At 54.6% G+C, this 12344-nt stretch overlaps 1 protein-coding gene and 1 long non-coding RNA gene across 2 annotated transcripts in view; one reads left to right on the top strand and one right to left on the bottom strand.

Annotated features, from left to right (window-relative positions):
* The window catches only part of LOC130266098 (zinc finger protein OZF-like), a 793423-nt gene that overhangs the window by 707172 nt on the left and 73907 nt on the right, over positions 1-12344 (bottom strand). The window lies entirely within an intron of this gene.
* Positions 9143-10560, top strand: LOC130266233 (uncharacterized). The gene is made up of 3 exons (XR_008842788.1): positions 9143-9273; positions 9868-10044; positions 10285-10560. It is a non-coding gene; the product is annotated as an uncharacterized LOC130266233 (long non-coding RNA).

Raw genomic sequence — 12344 nt, 5'->3', positions numbered from 1 at the left:
TCAGGCTGTAGATGAGGGGGTTCAAGACTGGAGGCACCACCAAGTGCAGAACTGACAGTGACAGATCCAGGGAAGGGGAGGAGATGGAGGGGGGCTTCAGGTGTGAAAATATGGTAGTGCTGAGAAACAAGGAGACCACAGCCAGGTGAGGGAGGCAGGTGGAAAAGGCTTTGTGCTGTCTCTGCTCAGAGGGGATCCTCAGCACAGCCCTGAAGATCTGCACAAAGGAGAAAACAATGAACACAAAACAGGCAAGATATAAACAGATGCTAAGAGCAAGAAGGCGCAATTCAGCGAAGTTTCAGTTTGAGCAGGAGTGTTGGAGGATCTGAGGTATTTCACAGAAGAACTGGCCCAGGGCATTGCCATGGCACAGGGGCAGGGAAAATGTATTGGCTGTGTGCAGCAGAGCATTGAGAAAGCCACTGGCCCAGGCAGCTGCTGCCATGTGGGCACAAGCTCTGCTGCCCAGGAGGGTCCCATAGTGCAGGGGTTTGCAGATGGACACATAGCGGTCGTAGCACATGATGGTCAGGAGGGAAAATTCTGAAGACATGAAGAACATAAAAAGAAACACCTGTGCTGCACAACCTGAGTAGGAGATGTTCCTGGTGTCCCAGAGGGAATTGTGCATGGCTTTGGGGACAGTGGTGAAGATGGAGCCCAGGTCAGTGAGGGCCAGGTTGAGCAGGAAGAAGAACATTGGGGTGTGCAGGTGGTGGCCACAGGCTACGGCGCTGATGATGAGGCCGTTGCCCAGGAGGGCAGCCAGGGAGATGCCCAGGAAGAGGCAGAAGTGCAGGAGCTGCAGCTGCCGCATGTCTGCCAATGGCTGCAGGAGGAAGTGGCTGATGGAGCTGCTGTTGGAGATTTCTTCACTTTGGGCATTGTGAACTGTAGAAAGAAAATATTGACAAGCTGAGACATATTTCCATGAGTCAATCCTATGCTAATTTTTTACACATTCACTGAAAATTACTTTTCTTTTTAGGGGGAAATCTCAGTTACTTTGTTTTTTTTTTAATTTTGAGTTCAGGTTTGTTCTGCTGAGCTACTGCCTCATCTTTAGCATTGCTCTCAGCCTGAACACTGAGCAACCCAGAGGGAAAACAGGGCTTTCTGTGCCCCAATGCAGTCAGACCTGCGGGACCCACACAGCTGCCAATTGGTCATTATACCTCTCTATTTCAGGGTGACTGCACTTAAAATGCGCTTGAAAAATAAAGTGGACTCTATGAAATATCCGGTTCCAAAGTCAGGTCCTCAAAACCCTTTTCTTTTTCCCTGGGCAACTGAACAGGGTGAGATACCAGAGATGCACTGGCTGTCTGTGCCTGTAGTTGTGCCTACTGGGAGCTGTTTCTCTGTATCCAAGCCTTGTCCCTGCCAGTGCTCCCATAGCCTAGCCCAGCCCTTGGGGCTCAGCTCTGTCCTGCACACCCCTCCCAGCACAGGGCACTGCCCAGGGGCATCTCCCTGCCAGAAGCCCCTTAAGGGCAGCTCAGACAAACACAAATACTGCAAGGCAACGTGCTGCTGCTGCTGTCTGTAAGCAGAGGAGGGTGGGAGGCACTTTGTGAGGGAGATCTGAGGCAGATCTGCTGATGCCCAGGGGACAGTGCAGGAGTCTCAGTGACACACACACACACCTGACAGCCCCTTTCCCTTCCCTTGAGGGGAAAGCTGAGAGCAGCCCTGGCCATGCAGCACCATCTGCACAGCAGGAGGAATCTGCCCTGATGGGGGTGGCTCCTTCCACCTCCAACTTCTCCCCACAGTCCATGGGGAGCTGCCAGGCAGGCTGAGAGCTGCCCCTGGCAGGTGGCACATGCCCTGGGCTGGCCAAGAGCCCTGAAGGCTGCAGGAACTGCTGTGCAGGACAGCCCTGGGCAGCCCTGGCTGCAGCCCCAGCTTCAGCCCCTGCAGCCGTCCCTGGCAGCAGGAGCCATCCTGCCCTGTCCCTCTGACGGAGCCCAGGGCAGCCCCACTCTGCAGCACATCCTCCTCCTCCTCCTGTGCCTCAGAGAAACTGGGAGAGTCCTCCTGACACATCCCCCAGGCTGTGGGCTGTGCTGGCTCCAGGAGATCCCTCCAGGAGCACAGGGGACATTGCCCTGCACCCACAGACTCACCATGTCCAGGGCTGTGAAGATGTTTCCCCAAGTGAAGTCTCAGCTCAATGTCTTCCCAGTCCTGATTGCCTTTAGCTTGTCTGTGCCTGGCTCCTGTCCCCTCAGTGCCTGCAGGCAGTGCCCTCAGCCCTGCTGGGCTGTGAAAGGAGCTGCTCCTCAGCAGAAATGTCTTTTTGAAGCTTTTCCTGCTTGCCATTATCTCTCACTGTGCCAGGAGACACAACACAACGACTTTAATGAGCTGCTCAGGAGTCTGTTCTTTTTCTAAATCACATTAAATCCCTGACAGAGTGGTTTTAAAAATACTTTTAAAGAACTCAAAATCAAATTAATATGCCAAAGTTTCTTGAAGTTTTAATGAGTCCCACTGAGGGACAGGATTCAGAAAGTTCCCCAAGGTTCCAGTTAGAGCAGAACACTGGAGGCACTGATAGATGAAGACAAACAGGGGAAAGGTGTCTCTGATGCTCAGCAAACCTGGATGTGTTTCAGGAATGCAAAGGGCCAAGGGCTGAGCCCCAGCCCCTGGCAAGGCAGATCCTGTCCCTCCCTCATTGCTCAGGGCTCTTCCCAGGGCACTGGGCTCTGGGGATGTGCAATGCCAAGGGCAGGACCATGGGGCGGCCCCTGCCAGGCTGCTGAGCAGGGACAAGGAGGCAATGAGGCCCCAGCACAGCAAGGCTCACTTGTCCCCTGCTGGCCTCAGGCCCAGGGCCAGCAGCCATGGCCCAAGTGCTGCAGCAGTTGGCTCTGGCAGGGCCTTTCAGCTGCTGCCCATCCCTGTGCCCTCTGCAGCCCAGGCTGTCCTACGGTGTCCATGCCCTGCGCCTCTGTCCCTGCAGGCTGTCGTCATCCCCCGGCTGCCTCACCTCGCTGGCCCTTCCTTTGCTGACAGCTCTGTGTCCTGCCTGCCTCTGCCTGGACACACAAAGCCTTGGGCTGCTCCAGACTCCTTATGGGGCACGTGTTGCACCACAGCCCTGCCGTGGGAGAGAAATTCCTTTCTCCTTCTGTCCGTTCTGGACCATCCCAGCTGCCCTTGGCATTAATTCTTTTTTTCTCTGTCTGTTTTCCACTATGTCAGAAGGATCCACCATCCCTGAAACCACCCTTCCATCTCTCTCAGGGCTCTCCTCCACTCTCCTCAGTCTTCACTCCCCTGAGCACAAAGCTCCTTTGTCCCTATCTAGTGGTCAAGGATTTGATGCCTTGGGCACCTTGACAAGAGGGACAGTCCTTCTCTACAGGAAGGAAATCACAGAACCCCAGGTTTTGAAGGCAGATCAGAGGCAAAGGCAAGCCAGACATGTCTGTCATTGGAGCTTTTGTCTGAAAGAAACCCTTGGATATATGTAGAGTTTAGGATGTGGAATTCCATTTCAGGCATGGGTGCCTGGACCGAAATGACAATTCTTCTCCACAGGAAGGCAAGGGCAGAGCCCCAGTGTTTCAAAGACTGATTAGAGGCAGTTCCAAGGAGGGCAAGGCCAGACAGACCTGTTTGTCTTGGCAGCATTTGTCTGGGAGCAATCCTTGTATAGATGGAATTTGGGAGGCCAAATCCCAGTTTTGTCCCTGGGCATCTGGAAAAGAAGGACAGCTCTCTTCCATAGGAAGAAAAGTGTTTCAAAGGCAGATGAGAGCTGGCCCTCAGGAAGCCACGGGTACCTAGATATTCCATGGCAGCTTTTGTCTGGGAGCTGTCCTTGGATACAAGGAATTTTAGAGGCAGATTCTCATTTGGCCATGTATGTCTGGACATGAAAGATGCAGTCCCCCAGTGCTTTAAAGGCAGATGCAATGTTGTCCCTATGAGACCATGGCCAGACAGAGCTGTCTGTCCTGGCAGGTTTCATATGGGAAGAATTCAAGGATATAATCAAATTTGGAGGTATCCCAATTTCGGCCACTGGGACCATGGAGGAGAAAGAATGGTCTTTCCCACAGGAAGGAAAGCATGGAACTTTAAGATTTCAGGGGCAGATGAGAAGCAATCCTCAACATGCCCAGGTCAGCTGGACCAGTTCTGGGCCCAGGAGGCCAAGTCAACCAGGTCTGTTCCATGTTCTTGGATCCTTGGAGCCCTGCAGCTTTACAATAACCCTTGGTTACATGAGGCCCCACAGTATCACAACAGATCTTTGTTTCCATGAGGCCCAGCAATATCACAATGTTCTCCTTGGTTCTGCAGTGGCACAATGGCCCCTTGCTTCCCTGAGGCCTTGCAGTGTCAAAATGGTTTCATGGGACTGCATAATGACACAATGGCCCCTTGGTTCCATGAGGTCTCAGAGTGTCACAATGGTCTCCATGGTTCCATAAGGTCCTGTGGTGTCACAATGGCCCCTTGGTTCTATTGGGCTCCTCAGAATCACCATGGCCCCTTGGTTCCACAAGACCTGGCTGTGTCACACTGGCCCTTTGCTTCCATGAGGGACCATAGTGTCACAATGGCCCCTTGTGTCCATCAGACCTTGCAGAGTTCACAGTGGTTGCTCTGGGTCTATGAGGCCCTGTGGTGTCTCAATGGTCCCTTGGTTTCATGCGGACTCAGAGTGCCAGAATGGTCTCCTTGCTTCCATGAGGCCCTGCCAAGCCTCTTGATTCAACGAGGCCTCAAAGTCTCAGAATGGTCTCCAGGATTCCATGAGATCCTGCAGTGGCACAATGGTCTCATTGGTTCCACGAGGTGCTGCAGTTCCACAATGGCCCTTTGGTGCCACAAGAACTTGAAATTCATAATGGTATCAGCAGGCTCCCCTGCCTGTTCACAATGGCCTCCTTGGTTCCACAATGTTCCGTAGTGTCACAATGGTATCCTTGGTTCCATGGTGACACAGTGTCACAATGGCCCCTTGGTTCCATGAGGCCCTGTGATGTCCCAATGGTCTCAATGGTTCCCTGACTTCTACAATGGCCCTTTGGTGTCACAGTGTGTAACAATCTTGGTTCCACAGAGTCAGAATGTCCCTGTGGTCTCACAGAGCCCCACATTGTCACTACGATCCCCTTAATTCCATGAGGCCCTGCCATGCTACAATGACCCCTTGCTTATACAAGGCCCTGCAGTGTCACAATGGCCCTTTGGTTCCAATGGGTCCTGAAATGCCATAATGGTCTCCATGGTTCCCTGAGACCCTGCATGTCACAATGAACTTTGGTTCCATGAGCTTTTGTACTGCCAAAAACCGTCTCCTTGGTTCTAGAGTGTCACAATGTACCATTTGTCCCATGACGAGCCTGGCCTCCCACAGCCCCTCACAGCCCTTCATGGTTCCTCCCGAAGAAGAAGGGGTCGGGCCCTGCCTGTTCCCCTTTTATTTCATTCCCTTCACAGCTATGAGTAAAGAAAGGCTGCAATGGAGCCTTTCCTCAGCATTTCCCTCAGAGTTAATTGCGGGCTGAAGCTCTGTGCTGGCACTGCCTGAGTGTGAACATCCCTGCAGCCCCAAGGCCTTTGCTGTCCCCGTGTCCATTCCCTGTCCCCAGTCCCACCCAAGGCCTTTGCTGTCCCTGTGTACATTCCCTGTCCCCAATCCTGCCCGGCTCTGGCAGCAGCAGCAGGAGCCGCAGCTCAGTGGGCGCTGGCCCGGCCCAGCCGGGGCTCCCGGGCAGGAGCAGCAGCAGCACCGGCCCCTTCCCACCTGCTCCTGCCTCACTCCCAAGGGCTTTTTGCAGGTGAATTCTGGAGCAGAGCAACAACCACCCACACAGCCCTGATTCCTCAGGGCCTCCTGTGCTGCCCTGACCCAACCTTCAGAGAGAGAAAGGATCGGGTTCCAGCGCTGCTTTCAACCCTGTTTTACTCACCCTGAGGTGACAGCAGGAGGCTTTAGTTGCTTTTGCCTCGGGAATTGTAAATCATGGCTGCTCTTGCCCCTCTTCTGCTTGCCACTTGAATTTAATCCATTAAACTAAAATTGCCTTTTTCGTTCACTGCTACCCAAAGTGCTTTTGTGACAGGAAACTTGGGCTGTTTGTCACAGGCATCATGATTTGCAGATTTGAAATGTTCACAAGTCCCTGAGCACAAAGTCGAGGAGAATTAAAGACATGCAGGCCCCATTGGCCAGTAACAGCCCTGTTACTGGTGCTGCTGAAATAGAATCAGCAGACAGAGGCCATCACAGAAATTGCCTCTGGAGCATCAAATGAAATGAAAAAAATCCACCATGATAAAGAGAAACCAGAACTTGTCTCCTCGCTTCATTGCTCCTTCCGAGCAGCAGCAGAAAATGGAGATGCCCAGAGGTATTTCCAGCTGCTGTTGGTCCCAGTGGGAGCCCAGCCTGCTGCCCAGCCCCAGCAGGATCCTGAGCCCAGCCCAGGCAGCTCCCGCAGTGTCGGGAGCTCAGTGCACACGGGGCCGGGCCCAGAGCCCTGGGCACGGCTGCCCATTGCAGGGCAGCGGCGCAGGCGGAATGTCCTGCAGCCCAAACCTCCTGCTCCTGCCACACAGCACCCAGCCTTCTCCCCTGCTCCTCCTCTCCAGCACGGCACAAATTCCAGCTCGGAGGAGGCTTCCCCAGAGAGGGCTCAGGCTCCTGTTTCAGCCTGAGTGTCCTGCAGAGGAACAGGGCATCCTTCAGGCAGCTGCACAAGCTCAGGGTTCTCATTTCATGGGAATCTGTGATGCAAATTGCCTTGCTATACAGGAGAAAAGCGGAAGGAATGAATTGGAAATTAGTAGGAAAAAATTACCCTTCTTACAGACAAAGTTAATTCCCTGCATTTCTCCTTTTCAGATTCTTTCAGTCACCTACTGAGAGGTCCAGCTTGTTCTGGTGCTTTTCATGAACTGATGGTACTTCTGATTTACACCACTGCAAGAGATGTAGAATCAGCTAAACTGAACACAGATACAATCTCCCTCTGCCAACCCATTTTCACATTCTAGATCTCTTTCAAGATGTCCATAGGGGTGTTGGAATGATCATCACACAACTCTCCACTTGTGGCTGCAGGCTCTGGAAATTCTTTCTCTGCATTCAGTCATGGTTGCATTCCCTAACAGTTCCTGGTACCACCTCCTGTTTTCTTAGGTTAGAACAGTAGCAATGAAAACCTTACCCATGGCACAGTTCTTCATCCCAGGAAAAGAAATAACAAGTTGCCAAGTTCTCAAAACCTTTGTCCTGCTTTGCTGTAAGAGTTGTGCTGCACGCACAGTGTGGAAAGCCAAGAGAAGCTGCAGTTGGTGGCACATCTTGTGACAGAAGCTGCACCTCATTCTCCAGGAAAGGTTCTTGGAAAGAGCAAACAGGACTGTGGAGAAGATTCTGGGAAAACTGAAAACAGCTTTAAAGAAGTGAATTGAAAATGGAAAGAAATAATACAAGATGTTTTTCTCTATTTATTTTTATGCTCCCCTTTTCCATCTTGCACTACTTCTCCATCCCATTAGTTCCAAATGGATCTCACCTCTGAGATCCATGACTTGACAAGTTTTATACAATGTAAAATACCATGAGCTACCCACAGTTTGCCTTTCCCTTTTTTTCTTGGAAACGAATGCTGGAGACACAAGTTCAGTGCTTGGGTGAGGTACAAATTCTGCGTTCAGGGAATGTGCTCAGTCAGTGTTTGAGCCTCAGCAGGGACAATGCACAGCAGCAACCAAGGGGATTTCTCTTCTACTGTGCAGGAGTCAAGACTCTGGATCTTGGCTCAACATGGCAAAGTTCCCGTGTTTGGACAGAGCCAAAGACTGCCAGTGGGGAGAGAGGGGCTCGGCACAGGGGTGAGCGAGGAACGGACAAACAGACACACGGACAAACGGCCCTGGCTCTTCAGTTTCAGCAGCAGCAGCAGCGGCAGCGGCAGGAGCAGCGGCAGCAGCGAAAGAAGCAAAAGAAGCGGCTTTGTCGACTCGCTCTTGTTTATTCTCTCCGTCTCTCACAGTCCCGCACGCTCTCCCGCAGTCCTGCACGCAATCTCCCTCTCCCGCTGTCCCCCTCCTCTCCCAGTCTCCCTCTCCCCGTTCCAGACCAGGCCATGCCCCCAGCCAGGGCTGCCCCGTCCCTGTCCCGCCCGTCCTGCCGCACTCTCGCCTCCGCCCGGCTCTGGCCGTGCTGGCGGTGGCTCTGCTGGGCGGGCATCAGTGCCTGGGGCTGGGGCGGCATCGCCTCCCTTTGGCTCCCCCTGGCCTGAGCCCGGCCCGAGCTCCGCCGCTCGGCAGCGCGGCCGCCGGTCCCGAGCCGCCGCTGTCCCGTTCCAAAGAGCGAACGCCTGGGGCTGCCCGGCCCGGGGCGGCCGAGGGGCGCTCGGGGGCCGTTCCTGGCCCCGGGCCGAGCGCTGACAGCCGCGTCTCGCCGGCAGGGAAGGCGCAGCCGGGCCTGAAGGAGCGGAACCGGCTGGGTTCTCTGCTGGGCCGCGGCGGCTGCGGCAGCGTCTGGGCGGTGACGCGGCTCTCGGACAGTGCCCGGGGAGTGGCGGGGCCGGCGGCGAGTGCGGGAGGAGGAGGAGGAGGAGGAGAAGGGGAAGGAGGAGGAATTGTCGGGGTGTGGCGGCAAGGCAGTGAGCTCAGCCCGCTGCTGCCCCTTGCTCGCAGTGCCCATCGAATACGTGCCGCGGGATCGCATCCGGCACTGGGGCAAGCTGGAGAGCGAGTGGGGCCAGTGGGTGAAGCCGGGACGTGCCGGGCGGCGAGGAACCGGGTCCCATCAGGGTGGGAGCCACCGGGAGCCCTGCAGGGAGAGCGGGCGTGGGGTGAGCGGGGAATGCAGAGCGTTCTGGATGGGGTGAAGGGTCCCAGAGCCCTGGCACGGCCCAAGCCCAACTGAGATCGTGCCCCTGGAGATCGTGCTGCTGGCTAAGGTGCCCTCTGGGTGTGCTGGTGTCATTCAGCTCCTGGAGTGGGTTGGGTTGAGTTGCCCAACAGCTTCTTGTTGGTGCTGGAGCGTCCAGAGCGGTGCTAGGAGCTCTCGGGTTTGCTGGCGGAGCGGAGGTTGCTGCCGGAGCAGGAGGTGTGGGAGCTGTTCCACCAGGTGCTGGAGGCCGTGAGGCTCTGCACCATCTGCGGGGTCCTGCACAGGGACATCAAAGCAGAGACCATCCTGCTCAACCTGGCCACTGGGCAGCTGAAACTGATCGACTGTGGCTGTAGCACCTTCCTCCAAGAAAGCCTACACCCCGTTTGTAGGTGAGCCCTCCTAGGGGATGCTCCTGGGCATCTCATGGCCCAGCCTGGGTGTAGCACCGAGGATTGCCCCTTTTGCAGCTGGGATGGGATTAATGCTTGAGCCAAGTTGATTTGGGTTGGAGTGTGAGGGAGACCATCTCCCAGCCCTGCCGACAGCCTTCAGCACCCACTCTGCCCTGGGCTGGCGCTGGAGCTGGAGCAGCCAGGCCGACAAAACCCCCGTGGGGGTAGCAGAGAGGGGGGTCTGACCCCATGCCCCGGCCAGTTTGGTGTGCAGGCAAGAAAGGGCTTGAACTGCCCTGCTCCCCCTGTTTGCCTTGGCTTATTAACATCACAGGGAGAAAAATGGGTTTTCTCCACCACTGGGTGTGTTTTTGTTTTGTGTGTTGGGCCTTCCCAGGGCTTCTCCTGCCCTCTTCCAGCACCAGTGGATTCTTTTCCAACCCCGAGTTTGTACACAAGTCCCAGGTGCTGGTGACAGGGCAGTGGGTCACACCACGTGCCACTGGGGTAGCCCCCGCATGCCCAGGGATGCTGGGGCCAGGCTGTGGGAGCAGCAGCATCCCCCTGATGAACTCCATCTGTATTCCAGAGGAACCCTGTCCTACAGCCCGCCAGACTAGTTCCACCACCAACGCTACCACAGTGAGGCAGCAAAGATCTGGTCCCTGGGCCTCCTGCTGTCCCACCTGGTCATGGGGAAGCACCTGTTCAGGAGGGACCAGGAGATCATCTGGGGATGGATCTTGTTCCCACGAGGGCTTTCTCAAGGTGGATCCTCATCTCTGGGCACGGGGAGAATACCAGTGATGGGAGACAGCACTGGGCTTGTGAGCATCCTGCTCTGACAGCTGCTGAGGAGGTGGCACATGTCCTGCTCTCCTGCTCTCCAAACAGAGAATCCATGGGGAAGTTTAGGCACAACCCTGGAAACACCCAGCATGGCCTGAGCACAGGAATGTGGGGGGCAGCTTCTCCAACTGACTGGTGATTTCTGATCTCTCTCTTCAGAGTGCCAAGATGTTATTAAGAGGTGTTTGTCCATTCAACCCTTGGACAGGCCATCCTTAGAAAACCTTTTCTGGGATCCTTGGCTGCAGGGTGTTCATCTGCCCTAGAAGATGGGAGAGATCCTCGTGCACATTTGGATCCAGGGGCCTGGCATGTATATGCTGCACACATCTCTTGGCAATCACTGGAAAAGCAAACCAGACTGGTTTTGTCTTGCCTGTTACTCTGAGCAGTGATCATCAGAAGGGAACACACAGTTCATGGGCTGGAGCTGAGCTGGAGACCTGGTGGCCACCATCCCCCTGGGTTATCTTGTCTGGTTCATCGATGGCTGGGGCCCTGGGCAGAACACTGACAGCGTGGTCTGGCCCCAGGGAAGGAGAAGGAGCCTCTGGAGAAGCCGTAGCAGGTGGGGCTGCTGCTGGAGACACCAAGCACAGCCTCAATGATGACAATATCTTCCTCAACCTGGCCAGCTGAACATGATGGATTTGGATTCTGGCACCTTCTTCACAGACAAGCTCCACACCGAATTTGCAGATGAGTCCACAGCCAGGGGGATGCTCCCAGATCTGGGCATGGCACAGCTTGGCCGGGCACCAAAGGTTCCCCCTTTGCTGGGGCAGATGGCATGAATCCTTCAGTGGAATGCCAAGCTGCTTTTTGGCCCTGGGCAACTGCTGAGGGGCTGGATGTGCCATGGCTGGCTGCAGGCTGGGCACATGTGCTGCTCTCCTGCTCTGCTGCCCAAGGCAGCAATGATGGGCAGCTTTGGGCACTGCTCTGGGCATGGCCAGCATGGCCTGGGCACCGCGGGAGCTGGGACAAGGGGGACAGGAGCCTTCAGCTCACGGGCAGGTTCTGGTTTCTCTCCTTGCAGCCGAGCTCTGTGGATGCTGAGTCTGCTCTGGGCTCTGCCAGGGCTCTGCTGGGCTCAGCCCTGGGCACAGCTGGGCCCACTCTGCCCTCACATTGCTCTGACAGCTTTGCATCAGATGAGTCTTTTCCAAGCACACCACCTGAGCTCTCTGCTTTTGCAGGTGAGTGAGATGCTCCTGCAGGCCAAGACATTGCAGTTAGGGACACACAGCCAGTTGGCAAAAACCTAAACTCTCCACAGTCCTAGCTGGACGCCTGGATCTCCACAGGATGTTTCATTTGTCCCACTCTCCATGCCTTTTTGGCTGGAAATGTGCAGTTGCACTTTCTTCTTTCTCTAGAAATGCCACGAGTGGACAAAATCTGTCAGAAGGGCCATGTTCTTAAGGCAGTGCAGTCTGGAGCTGATGGATGGAGAATTGCCCTTTTGCACTTCCAAACCAAACAAAAAGCCATAAGTGAGACTTTGTTTAAGAACCCCCTGACAATTTCAAAGGGAATGTTCAGCTCATTCACAGGGTGAGAAGGAAGGGTCTTCTAAAGGATTTGAGCTGTGACAGGATCTAGATTGCAAGTCCTGCTTGGAGCTGGCAGGGCACAAAGGAATTTCTTCTTTCTTCACACCAGTTTCACCACAATTTAAAATAACAGTATTGGAAACAACCCTCAAAATCTTTTTTAAAAAACTACTGAGGCCAGTTAGATGCATCAATGCCATCAGCTCATTTACAAAGTAAATAACGGAGTTTACTGTTTCAAAAGATGAGTTACCTCTTAATTCAAAGTTGCAGAAGATTTTTCAATGAACACTTGGTTTTTGTTTTTCTCTTTCACATTTTATAGAGATTTCTTTTATTTTTCCTTTTTCTTTTCTTTAAAACAGCAGCTCCTGGCCCTGCAGGGCTGAGGCTTTTCCCCATTGCTGGGCACAGACTGATGGAGCAGCACTGCTGAACACGGGGACACACAGAGGGACCAGGAGCAGCTGCCTTTGCCCACCTGCAGCTCCAAGGCCCAAACTCTGAGCAGACAGGACTGGAAGAGACTCGCAGGCTCCCTGTTTGCTGTGCTGCCCCACTTGTGCCCAGCCCAGCTCTGTGTGGGGCAGAGGGAGAACAAGGGGCAGCTCCCTCCCAGCCCCCGCCCAGGGACCCCTCTGGCCCTGGGGCTTGGGACACTGT

The sequence above is a fragment of the Oenanthe melanoleuca genome, unplaced genomic scaffold, assembly GCF_029582105.1.
Source record: "Oenanthe melanoleuca isolate GR-GAL-2019-014 unplaced genomic scaffold, OMel1.0 S001, whole genome shotgun sequence".
Lineage (NCBI taxonomy): Eukaryota > Metazoa > Chordata > Aves > Passeriformes > Muscicapidae > Oenanthe > Oenanthe melanoleuca.
The sequence above is the reverse complement of the archived record's forward strand: the minus strand, read 5'-3'. Positions and strand labels throughout refer to the sequence as shown.